This window comes from Oryctolagus cuniculus, chromosome 8 (genome assembly GCF_964237555.1).
Source record: "Oryctolagus cuniculus chromosome 8, mOryCun1.1, whole genome shotgun sequence".
NCBI classification, from domain to species: domain Eukaryota; kingdom Metazoa; phylum Chordata; class Mammalia; order Lagomorpha; family Leporidae; genus Oryctolagus; species Oryctolagus cuniculus.
The window spans coordinates 84,041,690-84,058,169 of NC_091439.1; the positions used below are offsets into that span (position 1 = coordinate 84,041,690).

General features: G+C 44.1%; 1 protein-coding gene across 2 annotated transcripts in view; it reads left to right on the forward strand.

The window, feature by feature from the left end:
* RASGEF1B (RasGEF domain family member 1B) overlaps nt 1–16,480 on the forward strand; it is a 653,322-nt gene that overhangs the window by 275,992 nt on the left and 360,850 nt on the right. The gene's annotated exons all lie outside the window — the stretch shown is intronic.

Consider the following 16,480-nt stretch of genomic DNA (forward strand, 5'->3'; position numbering starts at 1 on the left):
TAGAAGCGTGTGACTAGTACATGTACCAACCTCATCCTTTACATTTTGTGTAGTAACTCCATACGTGCTTTCATCTTATCCTCTATACACCGTTTTTCCTCCACTTTCGTTTTCTCACCCATTTTTTACTTTTTTAACATCATTCTTTCATGTTATATTAGGTACAATTCTATAAGCTATCTTTGGTTACTTTTTATTGGAATATGGTAATAGCAATATATTCCAGATAAAAAATTTTTCTTATATGTAAAATGTTCTTCTTGGCAACATACAAGGATAATATTTAAATTTTTTAAAATTTTTATTTGAATGGCAGAGATGAGATCTGTTATATACTTTTTCAATTCTCAAATGTCTACAACATCTATGGCTGGGCCAGGCCAAAGCTAGAAGGCTGGAGCTCCATTTGGGTCTCCCAGGTGGGTAGTAGGAACCCAGGTACTTGAGCCATAACCACTGCTTCCCTGGGTGCTAATTAGCGAAAAGTTGGGTACTGAAACAGTGTCTGGTATTGAACCCACGCACTGCAGTATGGAATGTGGGTGTCCCAAGCTGCCTCTTAACTTCTGTGCGGCACACCTAGGATAAATGACACCAGTGGCATTTTTACTGTGTAAAGACACAAAGGAGTCATTTTAGAATGGTGTTAATGCAAGAAATGGTAAGAAAAATGTTTGGTAATAATAAAATACGACTTGAAATGGATAGACTCTTAACCTGATAATCACTTATGTTGGAGTTTTACCTCATAGTGACTTCAAAAAAATTCCTCTTTTTGCCATGCTCTTATCTCTAAAGAGTTGATATTGATATATATGCTGTTTAATATTTAGAAGAGGTATTAACCGTTACTACAGTTTAAAAAAGCTGCCTTCAATAAAGATATTTTCTAAGTACAAAAATTTATTGCTGATTTTTAATAAGGATATTTTTAGTGCTGTTTCTTCCAGTTATTTATTTATTTATGTATATTTTATTTTTGGTAAAGAGTAGAGGGCTGCCAACATAGAAGATATAAATTTAGGAAGAAAGACATGGCATTGTGATATATAACTGAGTTGTCCTTTTGAAACTTGCACTGTCATGTTTTTCTCAATGTTTTTGTTCTAATGATTTATTTAGTGTTCATTCACAAATATTTATTGAGGATCTGTTATGTTCCTGAATTTTTTTAGGTACCAACTAGAAAACTAAGTATATCAGTAAACTGAGAACAACCTGCCTTCATTATTTCCCCCAATTTACCTCCACATATTTCTTGACTTTATGTCTTTTTTTCCAATGTTACGTTTCCTTTTCGTATTGGTATGTTAAAATCAACTTTCCTAAGAGATAATATTTACCTGTATTCTAGGTTTTCCTCTTTTTCTTACTGATCAAATAGTTGGATGCTTTACTTGATTTGCTAGTGAACTACATATTTTACTGATTATGGGGGTTATGTGATGTGCTTGATTTGGGCTAATTTGCATAATTTTCTGATTAAACTACATATTAGCCTTTTGACCTTTGTACTTCTTCAAAGGTAGAAGATAATTAGCCTGCACAATTTGATAGAGAAAATTCACATCTGCTATTTTTTTTCATTTTGCCTAATAGACACTTGTGAAAATATATAGGTTGTCTTCCAGGCTAAATATGAATAAATTATTTTCATTCTGGTAGGCATTGCATCACTGAGCATTTTCCATATCTTTGTAAAAACCAATGCCACTTCTTATTCAAAATCAGTAGAAAAAATATTTCAAGGAGTCTGACAACAGAAGACAGAAATTTCTTGGCCTCAACAGCTTTTTTGTTTTACTTAGAAGGAAATAAAAAAGGTGATGCTTTTCACAGGAATACATGAGTTTGCAGTTAGCACACAAATGACTGTGTACCACAATGTCTGGTTAGATGACGATTTGAAATTCTTTTTGTGAAGGATTGCAACTTAACTATGCAAGTCACCTCCCTGACTAGATGGAAGAAGGCTACCTAGACAAAGCTTTGTTCTGGCGATAATTACCCTGGAGGAAAGGAGTAGTATGACTTTTTTTTGGGCCACGGAGACTTTCATATGTGGTCCTGTACTTTGTGAGGCTCCTTGTTCTCAGATGCTCTCTGCTGGATCACTGTCCGTTCCAAGCCCATAAGAAATGCATCGGGAAGAAGGGGGAATTCTCACCTGCCAGTGGGTGCTCACCCTCTGGACTTCAAGGCTGGGTGGAGGGCAGATAAAGTTTTATCTACCTGGCTTGGCATTGCTTTCAGAACTATCACTGGCTGTGTTACTATAGCTAAAGAACAAAGATCTTTAAAGTCAGGGGGTTAACCTAGAAGGAACAGAATCTCCTTCCCTTGGAAAACCAGTCTTGCTTGCTTGCGCAAGGGGCTGAACCAGCTGTTGGAACCATAGAACACTAGGCAATGGCCTTTTGGGCTGTGTGAGCTTTCGATTGTGATGTGTGGCAGTGGCAGCCACAAGAGCACGGGCAACAGAACCGAAAACCAAGCCAAAATCAAGCGAAACTGGGCTGAGCACAGTTTCCAGCTTTCTCAGGGCTAGGAATTTGGGATGAAAATTTTAGTAAACTTCCAAGGCTGCTGGAGTGGGTAGTAGGGACCAGAGATGGGCATTTTTAATCTGGAAATAAATGAAATGAGATGATCCGATTACATCTATCAGATTAGTCCATGTCAAGATGTTTGCAAGTAGATTGGATGCAGTAGTCTTTCTAAAGCCACAACACAGAACAGTTGAGTTAAACAGCATTTGCAGATCAGTTGGTAAAATAACGTGATAGGTCTTTCCAGTAGTTAATGTGAGTGGTGTCATTTTGAATTAAACAGTTACCATTTGACTGTGTCTGTGAGTCTTAAGAGTATCCTTACTATTGGAGAAAGTCTGTGTGGAGTTGTAAATCCAAACTTCTTGAATTTCACAGCTCCTCCTGGGCCATGGCAGAACAAGGGCATTTGGTCTGTTTTCAAAAAAGTGCCTCAGACTGCTTGGGTCCACGACCCTTTTGTATTCTTCTCTCCACCTAGAAACATCGTTTTCTTGGGATCTGGAAAGAGTTTTATTTGGTTCTCTTGGCCCAAAGTGTTATGGACCTATGTATTTTAATCTTTATTCCAGATTCTAGCCTCTGTGGAGATAAGAATTCAAAGCAGAGGCTTAAATGCAGAGAAAGTAAATATATATTCATGTGAAAGTATGGGCCACCCACACAGAGATACTGTTGTGAGTGGGCCAGAGGGCTACCTATGAAGAAAGAGGGAGGGAGGAGCCAGGGAGGGATCTCCAAGCATGGTCAAGGGCAGGGGAAAAAGGACCCTCCCATGTTATCAGTTTCCTGTACGAGACGGGGCGGTGCCCTAATTGAATATACACACGGGGTAGAGTGTGGGTGGAGTTTAGTGTGAGGGAGGCTTTCATAGCACCTCCACCTGGAGTTTAACTTCGACGTGATCATCATGGCACTCCTCCTTCCTGGTCCTGGATGACACACAGGTGCAGACGGGTAAGGGGACAGAGTTATAATGTAGGACTGGTGTAAATTCCAGCTTGCCTATCTGTATCCAACGCCCTGCCGGTTTCCTAAATATCAAAAGTAGTCTCATCATAAGGCTTTGTTACTGATTTGCTTATTAATAATCCAAAATTAATAAGCTGTGTGGGTTCTTGCTGTATATTCAGAGAATTCTGAATACTGGCACAAATAAACTAGGTGACCTGGTAAGTTTTTAAGCTTTTTATTCAGTGAGAGCAATGCATAGGAGAGTGAGGGCTCTATCTAAAAGAGAAAAGGAAATCTGGATTCATACTGAGCACCAGGAGCCAGCCACGTAGAGGAGCATGTAGGCCGGGAAGCATGGAGTGGGTGGCCCCAAGGCCAGGGGATCAATGGCAGGGAGGAAAAAGGGGGGCAAAGGGAAAAAGGGCCGGGCCCACCACGTTTCAGGCCTTTAATCCACTTCCAAAAGGGAGTGGTTAATAAGTCTGATTGGCAGGTGGGTGCACAGGTGTGGTCAGGTAGGGGCATGAGCTTGCACGGGGACATGGTGAAGGTGTGGTCTTCCAGCTCACAATCGGTTTTATCCTATTCGCCTGCGTACAACTGCTTTAATATGGAGTTCTTGTTTTTTACTTTCCTTAGCTCTCCAGTAGACCTTATTATCTTTATTTTTTTCTGTGGTAGCATTGGTTGAAATGCTCTTCGGTCCCAGCAAACTCCCCAAGGACATGTTGCACAATAGGGTTCAGCCAAGTGTGGTTTCTCATCAAGCTAAAGTGTGAGTTAGAGCACGTTTTTTGTTTCCGTTTCAAGAAATATGCTCAGTGGTTTAAAAACTCAGTATGTCATGGCTTGGAAAAGCTTTGGCAGGAGAAATAGGTTTGATATTGCCCAGCACAATGCCTATCACATAGTAGTCCCCCTCCCTCCCGTGAGTGCCTGTTGAAAACATGAATGAATAATTTCTTATTAAGAGACTATGATCTTTTAGAAGGGACAAACAAGAAATATTAATGTTAATATCATATTAACCAAATTTGAAAAAGGCTGCCTGAAGTCCCAACAAATAACTTATTATTATTAGAAAGAGAAACAGGGAGAGAGAGCCCATTCACTGATTTACTCCCTAAATGCCTGCAACAGTTGGGTCTGGGCTGAAGCCAGGAGCAGGGCACTCAATCTGGGTCTCCCTTATGGGAGGCAGGGACTCGACTACACTTGAGCCATTATGTGCTGCCTGTCAGGGTGCGCATTAGCTAGAAGCTAGAATTGGGAGCTGAGCTGGCAACTCAAACTCAGGTGCACTCATACGGGGTGCACACGTCACAAGTGGCATCTTAACTGTTATGTTGAAGGCCTGCTCCCCCAGGGATAAATTTTGAAAAGAGGCCTAATGACTGGAATTTAGAAAAAGCATATGGCCTTTTCTTGATCCCTGATCTCTGATTGGGCAACCTAAGTGAGACAGGTGTGTACAGACAGTAATCACAGCATTTCTCGGGAATAAAGATTCTTCTCCTTCAAACTTTTAGTAAACTTTAAGGCCTTTGAACAAGTCAGCAGGGCTGCCCTAAGAAAGTACCAGAAATTAGGTGACTTCAGCACCAGACATTCTGGAGACTGGACGTCTGAGAACAAGGTGTTGTCAGGGTTGGCTTCCTCTAATGCCCTTACTGTGTGAGGGCTTCTCCCTGGGTATTCACATGGCCTTACCTCCATGCATTTCTGTGTCCAAACTTCCTCTTCCTATGGGGACACCATCATATTGCATTATGATCCACAGTAATAACTTTGTTTTAGCCTGACTACCCCTCTTTAGAACAGTATCTTCTGGCCGGTGCCACGGCCCAATAGGCTAATCCTCCGCCTGGGGTGCCGGGACACCGGCTTCTAGTCCCTGTCGGGGCGCCGGATTCTGTCCCGGTTGCTTCTCTTCCAGGCCAGCTCTCTGCTGTGGCCAGGGAGTGCAGTGGAGGATGGCCCAAGTCCTTGGGCCCTGTACCCACATGGGAGACCAGGAGAAGTACCTGGCTTCTGGCTTCAGATCAGCGCAATGCGCCAGCCGCAGCGCGCCGTTGGAAGGTGAACCAACGGCAAAGGAAGACCTTTCTTTCTGTCTCTCTCTCACTGTCCACTCTGCCTGTCCAAAAAAATAAATAAATAAATAAAAAATAGAGAGAGAGAGAACCGTATCTTCAAATGCAATCCCATTCTAAGTTACAAGGGGTTAGGACTTCACTCTGTGAGGTTTGGGGGAAGGGAGGATACAGCTTGGCCCATATCATTGTCTAAGGATGATAAACACTACAGGTGAGCTATCTGAATCCAGAAATCTGGAATGCTCCTAAATCTGAAGCTTCCTGAACATCATGTTGGTACTCAAAATTAGTTTTTGGAACATTTCAGATTTTGGGTTTTCCCATTAGAGATGCCCCAATGGTAAAGTCAATGTAAATGTTCCAAAATTCAAGAAACACCCAGATCAGAAGCACTTGTGAGCAAAAGCATTTCCCATAAGGGTTACTTAGCCTCTGTAGCGAAGAATACAAAGTGTGGAAGGCATAGAACTATCTGGGGGCTGTAATTTTAAACTGGATTGTCAGGAGAAATCTCTCTGAGAAAGGGACACAAAGACCTGGAAGAAGAGGTGAAGGAGTCACACAGATGTAGGGAGTTCCAGGGCATTCCAGAAAGAGCTAGACAGTCCTGTTTCTCGTCTGTGATATCAGTAATGACTAATGGTTCTGAGGATACCAGCTTTTGAGAGAATGTGGAGAAAAGGGAAGCCATGTACACTGCTGGTGGGAAAGCTGTAAATTGTTGTAGCTACTTTGGAAAATATTTAGGCTTTTCCAAGTAAGATTGAAGATGATGACTTAACAATTCCAATCCTTGGTATACTCACAACGAAACCTGTGCCTGAATGTCAGGAGAAAATCACAAAATTATTCCAGAAACATGACAGCATTCTTAGAAGCAATAAATAGGAGCCAATCCAAAAGTCCATCAACAGTAGAATTAATAATATATTTTATGTATTAGTAAATTTAACACTGTATAGCAGCATAAGTGAATGGAATGCAGCTTTGTGTATGAAGACCGATGGCTATTAAACTCACAGTGTTAAATTCATATACAGTATGCTTCCACAGAGTAAAGTTAAATAATAAGCAAAACTAAATGATTTCCTTCATGCATACACGTGCACACACCCATTTGTGGTCAAATCAGGAAGAAAAGCAACAAGATGATGAACAAAAATTCAAGATAGAATTTAGTCCAGGGAAGGAAAGAGATGAGTTGGGAAAGACTACACAGAGGAACTTGAAGATATTTTTATTCTGTTTCTTAAGCTGTAAGTTTATTAGTATATGGGCATTTAAATAATCAAATATAAAAAACCCCTTGACATGTTAAAGTTAATACAGAAAAATATATCAGTCAGGAATTCAGCCATAGAAGATAGGTTAAGAACAGATTTTTGTTTTCAGTGTTTGGTGGTCAGGAACGTATATTCCTGCTTAAGTCAGAGCTGAAAAGGAGCATTTTCTCCAGGTACAGCCTGGAGGTTTGCATGGTGGGACTCTCTTTTCCCATTTAAGCAGTTATTTTTCTGTAAGAGTCAGGGGGATGCTACCCGTTCCTTAGGGTGATATTAATGCTAGATTTATCAATGCACCTTTTCTCCTCACACACTGGAAAAAGAAAGCTAACGTTTTGTCTCTTCGAGTGGAAGAGCAGATTCAGCACAGGGCCGAGTGAGGACCAGAGTCAAGTTCAAAGCAGGCACAGCTTTCCTTCCAGCCCTGCACAAGGCTCTCGAGCCCTCCTTCAAACACCTGTTCCTTTCCTTCTGCTCACAGGCCACTTGGCTTCTCTGTTGACCCGAGTCAGCTGCCAAGAGAGAGAAAATAAACTCATGTTCTCCTGTACGGAGGTCTAAGACTTACTCTTTTCCTTCTGGAGTTGTGATAATTTCAGGATATGAAAAGGACTGATAGTAGTTTCAACAGGGAAAAATCATTTTATTATGTGCCTACACACAGGAGCCACACACACAGTATGTGACTCAAAGAGGGGCAAGGTGGCTGAGCCTTGTATAGAACCAAGCCAAAGCAGGGGGACTTAGGCTTCCGAGGGAAGGCTGGGGGAGCAGGTGCACAGTGAAGAGGGCTGACTTGTGAACCAGATGAGTCTCCAGGTAACAGCCAGGTATCTGGGCCAGGTGTCAGACCCTGGTCTCTTCTTCTGTGAAAAGATCTTTTCTGGGCAGAAAGGGCAGGTGGAAATCCGATAGAAAAACCTGTTTCTAGCCAATGGCTCTTTACCTCATGCATGTAGTTTGCTTTTATGGATATAAAGTTCTTTTACAAAAAGACAGCTATTCAGAGCTGCAGTTTTTCTGCATAACCAACTTGAAATATGCCAAATAAATACAGAACTATGGGGGGTGCACTCAAAATGTTTATTGGCAAGTGGAATTATTGAAGTCCCCTTGCTTGTGCCTAGAGTTGGAAATCCTTTTCCTAGGTGATGTGTCTTTAATCAGAGTGCTATGTAGGCTTTATCTTTAATTTGTATCCACGTTCACACATTTCCTGTCTTGAGCCTCAGGTGTAGGTAAACAGCTGGAAATCCAGCAGAGTCAAATGATCTTAATACCAGTAAGCCCTCTCATTAATAAATGGAAGAGTCAGAGTTGAATCCAGATCTTCTTCCTTCTTGTCCTGTATCCTTTGTCTTATACCATGCTGCCTTGTCCTATATCCTTTGTCTTATACCACACTGCCTTTCACTGGTCTCCCAGTTGACTGGGAAATACGTCATTTAGGAAGGATTTCTGTTAGAAGTAACAAGAAACGAGAACAGAGGTACATAAAGAGTGGTTTATTCTTATCATGACACAGCCAGGGGGGAGATAGGCATCGCTGATATTGGATTAAATTAAAGGCTCAGAACCATCCTAACAGATGTCTTGATTCCCTCATGATCACAACAGTTGTGACAACTTCAGATACCATGTCTGCACACACACACATTGGGAAGTGGTACCAGCAGATTTCTATTTCTTTTTGTTTAGAACTGTGACGTATAGAATCTCTTATTAAAAGAGATGCTGGGCTGGCGCCGTGGCTCACTAGGCTAATTTTCCACCTGTGGCGCCGGCACTCTGGGTTCTAGTCCTGGTTGGGGTGCTGGATTCTGTCCCAGTTGCTCCTTTTCCAGTCCAGCTCTCTGCTGTGGCCCGGGAGTGCAGTGGAGGATGGCCCAGGTGCTTGGGCCCTGCACCCCATGGGAGACCAGGAGGAAGCACCTGGCTCCTGCCTTCGGATCAGCGCGGTGTGCTGGCCACAGCGCGCCGGCCGCAGTGGCCATTGGGGGGTGAACCAACGAAAAAGGAAGACCTTTCTCTCTGTCTCTCTCTCTCACTGTCCACTCTGCCTGTCAAAAAAAAAAAAAAAATTTCCAGTGTAACATTTAATAACTATTATTAGATTTTTTAAAAAAGGAGATGCTGGGAAATTGCTTTGTCTGGTTCTGTTTGTTTTCCCACCTCTGTAGCAGAGGTAGGCGAAGAACAGTGTTGAAGCTGAGTTGAGTTGGGGTGAGCCAGCATAACCGTGACACTGGAGCCAGAGCTTTCCTTAGCCAGTAGCTGCACACACATTCTGTCTTCAAGCTTAAGAAGCTCTTTTTTATATTTTTATTTATTTATTTTTTTATTTTTGACAGTCAGAGTGGACAGTGAGAGAGAGACAGAGAGAAAGGTCTTCCTTTGCCATTGGTTCACCCTCCAATGGCCGCCGCAGCCAGCGAGCTGTGGCCAGCGCACCACACTGATCTGAAGGCAGGAGCCAGGTGCTTATCCTGGTCTCCCATGGGGTGCAGGGCCCAAGCACTTGGGCCATCCTCCACTGCACTCCCTGTCCACAGCAGAGAGCTGGCCTGGAAGAGGGGCAACCGGGACAGAATCCGGAGCCCTGACCGGGACTAGAACCTGGTGTGCCTGTGCCGCAAGGCGGAGGATTAGCCTAGTGAGCCGCGGCGCCAGCTAAGAAGCTCTTTGTAAACCCGTCTTCCATTGGCTGTTCCACCAGTGGACTGTAAGTCTATCAGTTAGGAAGAGGATTCCCGGGAGAGGTAACACAGCCATTAGCAGCAGTCCCCTGTGGTTGGGAGAGGTAACACAGCCATTAGCAGCAGTCCCCTGTGGTTGGGAGAAGTAACACAGCCATTAGCAGCAGTCCCCTGTGGTTGGGTGACTTCCTGATCAGCCTTCCGAGGAGCAGCAGCTTGTCTTGTCCTTGGGAACGTACAGTGTTGCCTCTTGCTTCCACACAGCAACACAACATCAGATAACTGGAGGCTGCGCAGATCAAAGAGTCTAGATGCTAAGGGCTGAATGTATTTTTATGTTTTAATTCAACAAAACATGAATATCAGGGTGTCATCATTGCTCTTTTTATACGCATTTATGTAACCCCAGGGATATGGTATATGCTATAAAGCAGTGATGGGCAGATAGTCTCTGTGAAGTGCTGTAGAGTTCATATTGTAAACTTTGTGCCATGACTGCCTTTCTTTTAGAATTAATCAACTCGGCTGTCACAGAACAAAACCAGCAATAGGCAGTATATCAATGAATGGATATGGCTGTGATCTAATGAAAGTTTATTTTCCAAAGCAGGTGGGGGGCCAGATTTTGGCACTGTAGACATGACTTGTCCACTTTTGCTTTAGGGAGAGGCTCTGGGATAATTCTCATCACTGGAGTAATTATCATCATCTCAAATAATAGTCAGGCATGCCTAATATTTATGTGCCAGACCTTCTTCTAAGTCCTGTTCAAATAGTGTTGGGTTTAGTTATCATAATACTTCTGTGAGTTAACTACTATTATTAATTCATTTCTTTTTTTAAGATTTATTTATTTGGAAGGTAGAGTGATAGAAATTTTATATCTGCTGGTTTATTCCCCAAATGACCACAACAGCCAGAGCAGTGCCTGGCTGAAGCCAGGAGCCAGGAACTCCATCTGGATATCTCATGTGGGTGGCAGGGACCTAAGCATTTTGGCCATCATCTGATACCTTCCTAGGCACATTAGCAGGGGGCTGGCTTAGAAGTGGAGCAGTTGGAACTCAATTGGCACTCAGATAGGAGATGCCAGCATCACAGGTGGAGGCTTAATCCACTGTGCCACAATGCCAGTCCCTATTAACTTATTACTTTGTGTGGAAGCCAACACAGAAGTTTGTCTTACTCATGATCCCTAGGACTTGATCATTTGGGTATTTAAATTCAGTCTGGCTTTGCTGTGTCTACTCTTCTGAGAGGGAAAATTAGAAAATAAAGCAAGAGTGTTTTTTCATAATCTATCCATGTATTCTTAGAGCCATCCAACCACTCATTGAAACCAAGTCAACAAATATGTATATATTGCCTGCTGTGTGGTCAGTGGTGGTGCGGCAGTGGACAGAGCTGACAAGACCCCTGCTCTCATAGGGCTGTCACCCAGGGCACAGTGCCAGATACATAAACAAGTGCGTGTAGACAAATCCCGTAATGCCACAAACAGCAGAGGATGCACAGGGGTTAGGTGGTATTGACAGAATTGGCCAGGGAAGGCCTTTCTGAGGAGGGCGATCAAGTCCTTGATGGGCGATGTATATAAGAAGAGCTCAGCGGCGAGGAGCTGTGAGGGGAAGGGAGTTCCCGGCAGAAGGAAAAGCAAGTGCAAGGCCCTGAGAGCAGGATGAGCATGGCCTGAGGGATGTGCAGAGTGCAGGCAGGGCCTGCTGAGCAAGCCCCGGGAGGCCAGCTCGGAGAGTTCTAGAGAGTTCCAGAGAGTTCGGGGAGTTCGGCAGGGGCTGACCCTGAGGCAAAGATGCAGGCTTTCAGCCTCCTTCTAGGTTTGCTAAGAGGTCCCTGGGGGTTTTAAGCAGGAAAGTGGGTGACCTGATTCCTAGTTTGACTGACTCTTTTCTACTCCAAGGAGAATGCAGGAGGGACTAGAGAGGGGACAGGGGCCTGGCTGGGAGGCCAGTGCAGAATCCAAGGGAGAGAGTGTGGTAGTCTGGTGTTGGGGCTAGAAATGGAGAGGAGAACTTTATCTGGGACTTTATTTTTTTTGTTGACGGGGTGGACAGAACTGATGGATAGATTGGATACGGGATGAGAGGCTGAGTGTGTGCCAGGACAGCTCATGTGGTTTTCCCTGAGCCCACGGCAGCATTTACAGAGAGGTGTGGGAGCCCAGGACAAGAAGCAGATTCTGGGGGGAAAGGGGCCATCAGGAGCTCTTTTCTGAAAAGTTATTTTCATAGGACTGCTCGAGCATGCAGGGAGCATGTCGATAGGCAGTTAGATGTAAGAATCTGGGTGACAGAAAGCCTGTTGTGGCTCAAAGAATTTCAGTGTTCCCTCTGAGTAGATGATTGTATCATTGAGTGTTGTCCCTGCTACATGTGACAGGAAACCCGGATCAAGCCAGGTTAGAGGGTAAAGGCATTTATTATTACACATGAGGGAGGCCTAGGTGTGGGTAGGCTGTAGACTGGCTCATCCAGTGCTTCAGTGAGTTCTTCAGGGACCCAAGTATTTCTGTTTCCTATTGAACCCTACCAAAGTCTCACAAAGTTGGAATTTGCAATGGAGAGAATGGAGGAGGAGCTGTTGGCGGAGGAAGGGGGAGAGACTGACTGGTTAACTCCAGCTTTCTTTTGGGAACAGAAATCTTTTTCAGAACTCTGCAGCAAGCTTTCGCTCACATCTTACTGGTCCAAATTGGCTTAGGCCTGCTCATTCCAGAGCCAGTCACTGGCAGTAGTCATAGAATTTCTGCAACTGATTTAGACAAGGTACCTGGAGTAGAACCACTTGGAGAAGTTGGTCTCCACGTCCGTTACTTAAATCCATGAAATCACATAGGGGAAAAGGTCAAGGTGTAGACTATCAGAGGTCCCAGGACTGTGCCCTGCAGAATGCCAATATGTGACAGTTGGCTTGAGGAGTAGGAGGAGAAAGCAAGGTGGAAGGTAGTAGCCTGGAAGGGAGTAAGAAACGCAGGGGAGTGTCATGTCATACAGGCTGAAAGGACAACGTGCAAATGCACACTGTGCAAAATGCAGCTAAAGGAGAATAAAGTGGGACACGCAAGTGACCATCAGATTTTATCAGGGTCAATAAGGTCATTTTACTATACAGCATTCATCCTGTATTGGGTCGGGGCTGGAGTCAGGGTATGAACTTCTTGCATAAAATCCCAATATTGGCACATTATTGGCTGTAGGAGAGGGTGAGATGTGGAACCAGTTTATGGTTCTTTCAGTTTACCGGTTGTGAACTTATAGTCATAGTGGAAAGTAGCTTTCCATAATAGGTCATGTTATGCTGGCAAAGGTGTTTTTTTTCATCTTTCAATGTCTAGTTTTTGATAATTGAGCATACGATCAGATGAAAATGTAATTGCAAGGAGCATGTGACAAAATCAGTCTCTTATTCTCCTTCATGGGATTCTGCCTTTCGGGTTCTTTTTTTCACAGCTGCATGCTTGAGCAGAGCACAGCTGTGCCAAGTACATGTGGGTCAATCTAGCCGGGGCTACACAGGTGGAATTTGCACGGATGTCAATGACAACTCCTTGTCCATTTTCCTGAGAAATAAAATCATGGATGGTGGATGTCGCATGAGTAGAATTCTGGAGATGAATCTTCAAAACCACTCCATCAAGCCCAGGGTGAGCTGTGATCAGAAGTCATGTAGTTGTCAGGGGAGGGGGTAGGAGCACAAAAAGAGATATGGCAGAATCATAACACAGCGAGTGTCACAGAGCATTTGGGCTTTCTTGTTTCCTTATTTATAAAATGTGAGTTTTTGACCCTCAAAATTCTGACCTTCTTTAGTGAAGGAACTGGGTTTTATTTACTTTTGTATTCTCAGGGCTTAAGTGGCATGCTATGCCCATAAAAATGTTATGTGCATGTAAGAAGGAAAGGGAGGGAGGAAATGGAATAAGGTATGTCGGCTTAAGACTGTGGTTACATAAAAAAAAAAAAAAAAAAAAAAAAAAAAAAGAATGGTTCTACATCTTTGTTTGAAGTACAACCTGGCAAGAGTATCCCTATGTTTAAAAACTAGTTGCCCAAAAGGACTCATCAGTCCCCTTAAGCCTGTGCTTCATCCATGGGTGATTTTTGTCCCATGGGGACCATTTGACAACATATGAAGACATTGTCACAACTTGGATGTAGGGGGTGCTATTGGCCAGAGATGCTGCAAAAACATCCCACAATGCACATGACAGCCCCACAATGAAGACTCCTGCAGCTCCCAAAGTGTCAGTAGCTCTGCCTTAATCACACAGTGGTACCATCTTCTGCATAATAACCATGCATTTACTTCCCATTTCCTGGCGGAATGCAGCCTATAGTTATCCAGGTAATTATACCTGGCGGAGAGCAGAAGTAAACCTAGATTTCAGGGTCACGTGGACTTTACAGACAGACACCTTGATTATAAATAAGTTCAGCCTTACCTTCTTACATCCAGTTCTCTGGAGAGAAACTTCATGGTTATTTACACACAGCCTTAATCTAGTATACCCAGAGAGCACAACACACACTAAGCAGGAATCGTATGAGTGACAAGGTGTAAAGAGATGCGCCGTGTTTTGTGTCTCCCCATCCCCCAAATTGTGCTCAGATGGGACAGCACTAAAACATGGAACAGTGCTGCTGTGTCCACCAGCGTTTTCTGTGTGGAAGTAATCAGTGGGCTGGTGTCCAATGAGCTGAAGGATGCTGAATTAAGCCTCCACACAGCTGTCAATAGCAGGGAGATCCCCACAATAAAGCAGGGAGTGTGTGTGGATTGTTCCAAATCTGGCAGACTTCAGGGCCATCGCACTGCGTGCTTAGTTGTGATATCTCTCATTACAATTTTAAATGACGAGCTTGTTTTTTAATGCACATAAATTGCCTTCAATAGACTTGGTGATTGAACACTGTAAATATTTTTCTGTGGCACTAAAAATAGTAAGGAATCTGCAAAGCGTGTCTCTCTCCTTTTCTGCAAGGCTTGTCTTGCTACAGCACGTAAGCTCCTGGGTGTAGTCACTCACACGCCTCCTGCTTGCAGCCTCTTTACCTTCGGAGAGCTCTGTCAGGCCTGGTCAGATCCCGCTGGCCCTGGTGGGGCTGAGCTGGCCTGGGGAATCTGGGAGCCTCCTCTATCTGTGCCTGTGTGCCGCGTGGGGGTGGGGGTGGGGAATGCCTTTGGGAAAAGCTGCTGAACTGGGGACAAAAAGGGCCCTCCTCCAGCAGGCTGCCTTGTCACGTGCCTGGACGCCTGCACCTCTGTTCCTCCTGGCAAACAAGCAGCTTGCTGTTCCTGCACATTTTCCTGGGCCTGCCGTCCCCCGAGGAGCGGCTCATGCAAATTATGTGTGGCAAAGGTCGCCCTTCTTCCTGTTAGGTTGTCTGTGAGCTCTCATCTCTACCTTGCTGCACTCGCAGACTTGATGTGGGGCAGAAGTGCCCCGCCCCGATCCAGGCCCCAAGAATGTATTCCTGTACCATGCCCTTGTGCAAAAAGGACATATATATCCATGCTGGTGTTCTGAAAAACACATACATATCCATGTCTGTGTGCTAAACATATAAAATATATTTAAACATATGTAATATATTTAAACATATATAATATATATAAACATATATATCCATGCTTGCATGCTAAAACATGCATAAATATATATTCATGCCCATATGCTAAAAAAACATATCTATGCCTCTGTGCTAAACATGCGTATATATCCGTGTGTGTGGTTCCAAGTCCGATTGTCTTAAGATATTCCTAAAAAAAAGCCTCCCCCCACCAATTCATATATATATATATTTTTTTTTTGACAGGCAGAGTGGACAGTGAGAGAGAGACAGAGAGAAAGGACTTCCTTTGCCATTGGTTCACCCTCCAATGGCCGCCGCAGCCAGCGCACTGCAGCCGGTGCACTGCGCTGATCCAATGGCAGAAGCCAGGTACTTATCCTGGTCTCCCATGGGGTGCAGGGCCCAAGCACTTGGGCCATCCTCCACTGCACTCCCTGGCCACAGCAGAGAGCTGGCCTGGAAGAGGGGCAACCGGGACAGAATCCGGCGCCCCGACTGGGACTAGAACCTGGTGTGCCGGCGCCGCAAGGCGGAGGATTAGCCTAGTGAGCCACGGCTCCGGCCACCAATTCATATTAAGGACAAATGGATTAAAATGAGAAATAAAAATCTCCTCCCCAGTACAGAGTTTACGGGAGTTGAGGATGACCTTCAGACATTGCACTCGTGTTTGCTGCGTGTTTCTAGAATGCTGATGCATTTCCAGCTTGCCTTATAATTTGAGAGAAGCACAGTGAGTTAGCGTGCAGGAAGAGTGTAGTTCTTTTGGTTCTGCTACTTTGTTTTCTCATGTTATTCCCTTAAAGTAAATTTTACATTTTTGTAATCTTATAGAGAAAGTGTAGAAAATGTTTCTGACTTCTTTCCCTTATATTGGAGATTGTCATTGTGTGAGTGAATGTCCTTTTTTGGAGAGATAGCAGCTGAGATTGGCAGTCCTGGGTCAGTGTAAGAACTCTGCTCAGAAAACAGGTGCTGGTCCTGCCTCCCAGCCTCTGTGTGTCTGTTTTTTTTTTTTTTTTAAGTTTATTTTATTTATTTGAAAGTCAGAGACAGAGGGGGAGTCCCAATCACTGGCTCATCCCACATCAGCCAGGGCTGGGCCAGACCAAAGCCAGGAGCTGGGAAGCCAGTCTGGGTCTCGATGTGGGTGGCAGGGACCCAACCACTTGTGCCAGAGTGTTCACCAGCAGGAAGGTGGGTTGAAGCAGGGCCAGGACTTGAACCCAGGCACTCCAGCATAGGATGCTGGTATCCCAAGAGATGTCTCAACCAAATACCTGCCCCCACTCCGTCTCTTTTGGTTCTAAT